We start from the raw sequence: 6,002 nt of genomic DNA, 5'->3' as shown, positions 1-6,002 counted from the left end.
AAAAAGAACTGGGAACAAAGTTCAGCATGAAGGCCCTGGGCTCAATTCGCAGTAGCAGGAAAAAAAGAGTATTTACTATCAGGCTGTGCCTACAACATTCCAAGTCCACTCCTGTCATCTCTGAGGTTGTCCAAACTCTCCCTCCCACAAACCAGGCGCAAGGCTTGTGAACCACATGGTTAGGCATAGTCACTGCAATGCGCCCATTTCTCTGGTATTAATTTCTGTATTGCTCAGCTTTTCCATTGCTTGGACCAAATATCTGACACACTCAACTTAACGGGAGAGAGGTTTATTTTATCCACATTTTCAGTGGTTTCAATCCGTGGTGGGTTGGCTTCAAAGCAGAAACATCCTGGCAAAGGGCGCAGCAGAGCAAATCCACGTGCTCCTGGTGGGGAAGAAGCAGAGCACCAGGAAAGAGCCCCAGAAAGAGACATGCCCTCCAGAGACACAGCTCTAGTGACCCCTGTCCTCCAAGTGACCCCCCTCCTCACCGCACATTCAGCTGTGAGCACCAGCGGGCTAACACAGCAGCCCAGTGGTCCGCTCATCTCTCCACGTGACTTAACACAGTCACTTCGGCAATTAAGATGAACTTGCATGCTGCACATAAGAAAAAAATTATTGCATCTACATGTCTGATAAGAGGTTAATGCCCAAAGTGTGTTAAGTATCCTGGATACTTCTCAAAAGTGGACACTCAGGGGGTCAGTAGGTATACAAAAGGTCTCGATATCACTAATCGTTAGAGAAAATAAGCCAAAGCTGTCACACCATAGCACTTCACACTTCCTAAAGTGGCAATTGTTAAAGACAAATGATAGCACATGTTGGGCATGGAGTGAAGAGAGAGCCCCTCACGCTGCTGGTGGGAATGTCACCAATAGTGCAGCCACTGTAGCAGACAGAGCACAAACACCCCAAGAGCTTCAGCGTAGAAATGTGGTAAGTCACACTTGTAACACTTCTGGATATATATTTTAAAAAGAATTACTTCAGGACATTGAGGAAAACCCGTATTCCCTTGTCCTTGCAAAGATATGGGAGCAACTGACATGTGCATAATGGAGCAGTGACTGGAGAAATGACATACAAAGATATAAATATAAATAAGGAGACATTACTCACTCCTAAAAATGAGGAAAATGAGGTATTTTGTGACAACATGGGTGAACCTGGACACATTAAAAAACACAGAGGAGGGGCTGGGAATTCAGCTCAGCGGCAAAGTGCCTGCCTGGCAAGCGCAAGGTTGTGAGTTCGGTTCCTGGTACCGGAGAAAAAACAAAAACAAAAACAAAAAAAACAAAACAAAAAAAAAAACCACACAGAGGAGGAGAATAGTCATTGCCATAGAAAGAGAAGCTAGGCAATAGGTACAGGTTATCAAAGACCAGAAAGCTTTAGTGATGCCTAAAAATAAGTTCTGGATATCTAATATACTCTGCAATTACTTCAATTCATATACTCTGCTTTATACCTGAAATTTGGTGAGCAAGGAAATGTTCAGTGTTGTCAATACAAAAATGTGGCCACTAGATGATACCTTAATGACCTTTATGAAACAATCAACTCAAAGTACATGGATGTATGAAAGCATTTTATTAGGTATTTTAAATATGTACCACAACATTTATTTAATTTTATCTCTAAAAACCTATGGGGTACTTAAAAAATAAAAAATGATGCTGAGATTTGTTTACATCCCTGTTGGTCATTTTTCTACTTTATTTTACAAAATACCTGCTCATACCATGTGCCCATTTTCAATAAAATTATTTTATTTTAAAATATTATTTATAATTGAGATTAATGTTTTGAGTTCCTTCTGTATTCTAGGTATTATACCCTAGTCAGATAAATAGCATACTAATATTTTCTCTAATTTTGTAGGTTGTCTTCTCTCTATTACTCTTCCCTTTGCCATGCAAAGGATTTTAGTTTCATGTAATCACATTTATGTGTTTTTTCTTTTGTTGTCTATCTATTTTCCTTCTTATTCAAAATAATTGCCCAGACTAGTATCATACAGTGTTTCCCCTATGTTTCTTCCACTATTTTTATACTTTTTTCTTTTACAGTTGTCTTTAGGGGTCTGGGGATTTAGCTCAGTGGCAAAAGCGCCTGCCTGGCAAGCGCAAGGTCGTGAGTTCGGTTCCCGGTACCAGAGAAAAAAACAAAACAAAAAATACAGTTGTCTTTAATCCACTTTGATCTGATTTTTGTGTGTAGTGTGAAATGCTGGTCTATTTCCATCCTTTCACATGTGGACATCCAGTTACCTATGACCATTTATTGAAGAGCATGTTCTGACCATATACATGTATTACAAATTTCTCAGAAACATTTAACAGTGCATAAGTGAATTTTGTGTCTATTTTTATGTCACCACCATGCTCCTTTTGTACTGTATCTCAGTAGTATGTTGAGAAGCTGGAAAATGCAAATCAACATCACAATAAGATATCGTCTCAACTCAGAACTCCCATAATAAAAAGACAAAAAATGACAAATTCTGGCAAAAAATAGGCAAAAAGAGGACTCTTTTTTTTTTCCCCCCCTCCGGTACCGGGAACCAAACTCACGACCTTGCGCTTGCCAGGCAGGCGCTTTTGCTGCTGAGCTAAATCCCCAGCCCCAAAAAGAGGACTCTTGTATACTGTAGGAATATGTTAGTAGAGCTATTGCTGAGAACAGCATGAAAGTGTTTTGGAAAGCTAAAGTGGAATACAATATGATTTTGCAAGCCCACTAGTGCATATTTGTCAAAAGCAAATGAAACTGGTACATCCAAATATTAGCCATCTGCACTCACCTGTTTATTTCAGTACCACGGACAGTGGCCAATATGTAGACTCCACCAAGCACCTCTCCTTGAGACCAGGTGGTAGACATACACAGTGGGAATCTATGCAGTGTTAAGCAGAACAAATTCTGTCATTTGCAGCAACATGGGTGGAACTGGAGATCCCCACAAATGACATAAACCAGGCATAGAAAAGTACGTGTAGATGAAATCTTACAAAGCTGATCCCATAAAATTGGGAAACAGAATAATAGTTCCTGGAGAATAGGGTGGAGAGACAGAAATGCAGGAGAGATGGAATTGCTCAACAGGGGTAAAATTACAGCTTGTGGAAGGAAATGATGCTGTCTCATCCTACACAGATATTGATTATGGTTAATAATATTGTATCATACAATTCAAAATAGCCAAAGAATGCAAATTTTCTCATCAAAAGGCAGGGGTCATTTTTACAGCAATGAAGAAACTAAGTATCTTGAGTTGATCAACACACATTGGCAAATGTACTAAAATGCAAGATGGCATCCCATAAGGGAGTACAATTACTGCTTGTCAAAACAAATACTTTTAATATAAATAGCATGGCCTATATAATGGATAAACTATGGGGCTAAACATTTCATGTGCTAGGCATTTTAAAGTTTAAATAAAATAATTCCTGTACACCACATTAGGGAAAAAATATAATTGCAGTTGTGATAGTACTGGAAGACAGCCCACATTCTTTCTAAAACACAAAAATAATGCTTTCAAGGGACTTTGACATTTTAAGGATAAAGAGGAGTTGTGATGCTATAAAGAGTTAATACTAAACCTAAGGAAGTCCACAGTCAAAGACAATTAGCAAGTCCAGCAAACTGTTGAGAACAATACAGGTAATTTAATTATATTGTTCATATAAGCATTTTCACTCCAGAAGAGATGATGTTTTTGGTCCACAGCTCTCTCTTGATCCTTCTTGGTCCCTCAACCCACCTCCTTGAGGCCTCTGCTCTTTCTCCACTCTTTCTTTTCCAGGGTTGTAGCAGCTGATGCTCTCGGGGGACCCAGAATCTTCTCTGTGTAAAAGTGAAGTCTCTGCATCTCCACACGCAACCATCTGGCCCTGGTCCACAGGATGCTGGACAGGTGATGGGGCTGTGACCACAGGGACAGAAGGGCCTCTTCCATGGTCACACCTGCATTATGTTCCAGTGAATCTGGTGCACACAGAAGGAGATGGATGGAGATATTGTAGGCATGGGCTGAGCCTCCACTGCAGCCATCTTGTGGCGACTCACCCCGTGCTGGGCTTGCAGCAGCTCATTGCCCGACCTGTGGTGCTGGAAGGTGCCTGTGGTTGACAAGATGTTCCAGGTCAAGTCTGACAGTGTTAGTTCTCTGAAGATCCCTGAGGGTAGTGAATAGCAACAGAGCAAGAGTGGATGAAGTGATGGGTTTCAGGCAGGAGATACGTCTGGGAGTGTGTGGGAGACGTCTGGGTCTTAAACTCACAACACACAGGATGACTTCTGAATCTTGGAGACAAAATGGCTCATCCTCTCCCTACATCTCCTTAACATACTATCTGAGCTTGGGAAACACTCTCCTGCCACTGTCACACTTCCTGAGCTCTGTTGTGACCCCAAGGAGCAACCCTGCACTTCGGAGTAATCAACAGCAACCCAGATCACCACAGTTTCACTAGAACTGCGGTTTTCACACACATGCACATCTGGGCTTTGGCAGCCATGCTGCTTTTGTCTGGGCCATATAAAGTCAAAAATGCTCCCTTTCTATGTGAGGACAAGGACTTTCACTCAACAAGCGGAGTCCCTTTGTCTCACCCCAAAACCGAGGAAAGATCCAACTAAATACCTCAGAAACATGAAGCAGACAGAGGCACTGAGTCAAAGCTGCTCTGGAGTCTTCTCACCAGCCACTGCCAATCTGAAGAGTGTATTTTAATAAATCTTTGCCATTCTGCCAACCTTCCTGTGTCCTATTCATTTCTTCATTTGAGATACAAAGAACCTTGATGTATCAGGTGAGACTGACTCCACCTGTCTGGTAGATTTTGCATGATGAAGCACAAGAAAAAGAGGATCTGGCGTACAATAATCCACAACACGGGCAAAAATTCAGCCCAGGACAGAAAATAACGATCAAATGGCCAAAGTGTCCTGATTTTCTACAGAAGAGATGTATTTGCTTAAAATGTGCTCTCTTAAATGTAATTAATCGTGAAAGTTTTAAATGAAAACTCTCCTGTGGGTGGCATCGGTCTGCCGCACGCACAGTCTCCTCTGTGGAGCCAGGAGACGAGCACCGTGTTGTCACAGACTCCATCGCAGCCCTGGTGCGGTACTATTATTGCTGTAGGTCTGGTCTTCGCCTCCCTCAGGCATATTCCTCAGAGCAAGATGACTGTAATGACAAATAATCAGGAGGGAAATTCCCCACAGAGCGCTCATCTCCACACACGGGGCCCTGAGTTAATGGTCTCCCCGCACCGGCTCAGGTCTCAGAGGATCCGGGCCTCAGGGGCCCCTGCTCATCTCTCTCTCCTGCCAGATTCTGATCACTTCCACCTGCTCTCCATGAAACCCCACCTCGGAAGGGAGCCTGAGTCACTGGAGCCGGACCCAGCTTCCCACCCCTGGCCGCTCCCTCCTGCTTCTCTTCCTTCCGCACCTCAAGGTGAGTGAGGGGAGGCCAGGTTGTTCTCAAGCAGGTGTGCTAACCTCCCTCACCTCCAGGGAATTCCGTGGAGGATCACAATGCAAACTCTCTCACCTCGCTCATGAGAGTCGGCTCTGCTTGGTCATATGCAGTAAAATCATAGGAACCAAAACGAAATCACTAAGGAGAAAATATCAGACCTAATTATTGCTTCCAACCCTCTATCACCACACAAGTTTTCAGGGCCAGCAAAGATGAAGACTGGAAAACTGTACATGTTTTTAAAAGTTAGTGACAAAAGAGTTAGTGACAAAAGAATAACCAACCGCAAAAGTCCCCAAGAGGAGACAGAGAAACTGATGATCATCTCAGCAAAAACTGCTCCTCTAGTGAACATGAAGCATGGCCCTGGATATCAAGTGAAACACAGCAAAACAGAGTATAAAACGGATCACCTAGTGTCTACAGTGATGGTGGAGACAGACTAAGAAAAGTGAGATTTTTAACCACGTTTAGAGCGTTGGGTAAACTG

The sequence above is a fragment of the Chinchilla lanigera genome, unplaced genomic scaffold (genome assembly GCF_000276665.1).
Source record: "Chinchilla lanigera isolate Chin_1 unplaced genomic scaffold, ChiLan1.0 scaffold00180, whole genome shotgun sequence".
In the NCBI taxonomy this organism is placed as follows: Eukaryota; Metazoa; Chordata; class Mammalia; order Rodentia; family Chinchillidae; genus Chinchilla; species Chinchilla lanigera.
Note: the sequence above shows the minus strand (reverse complement) of the source record.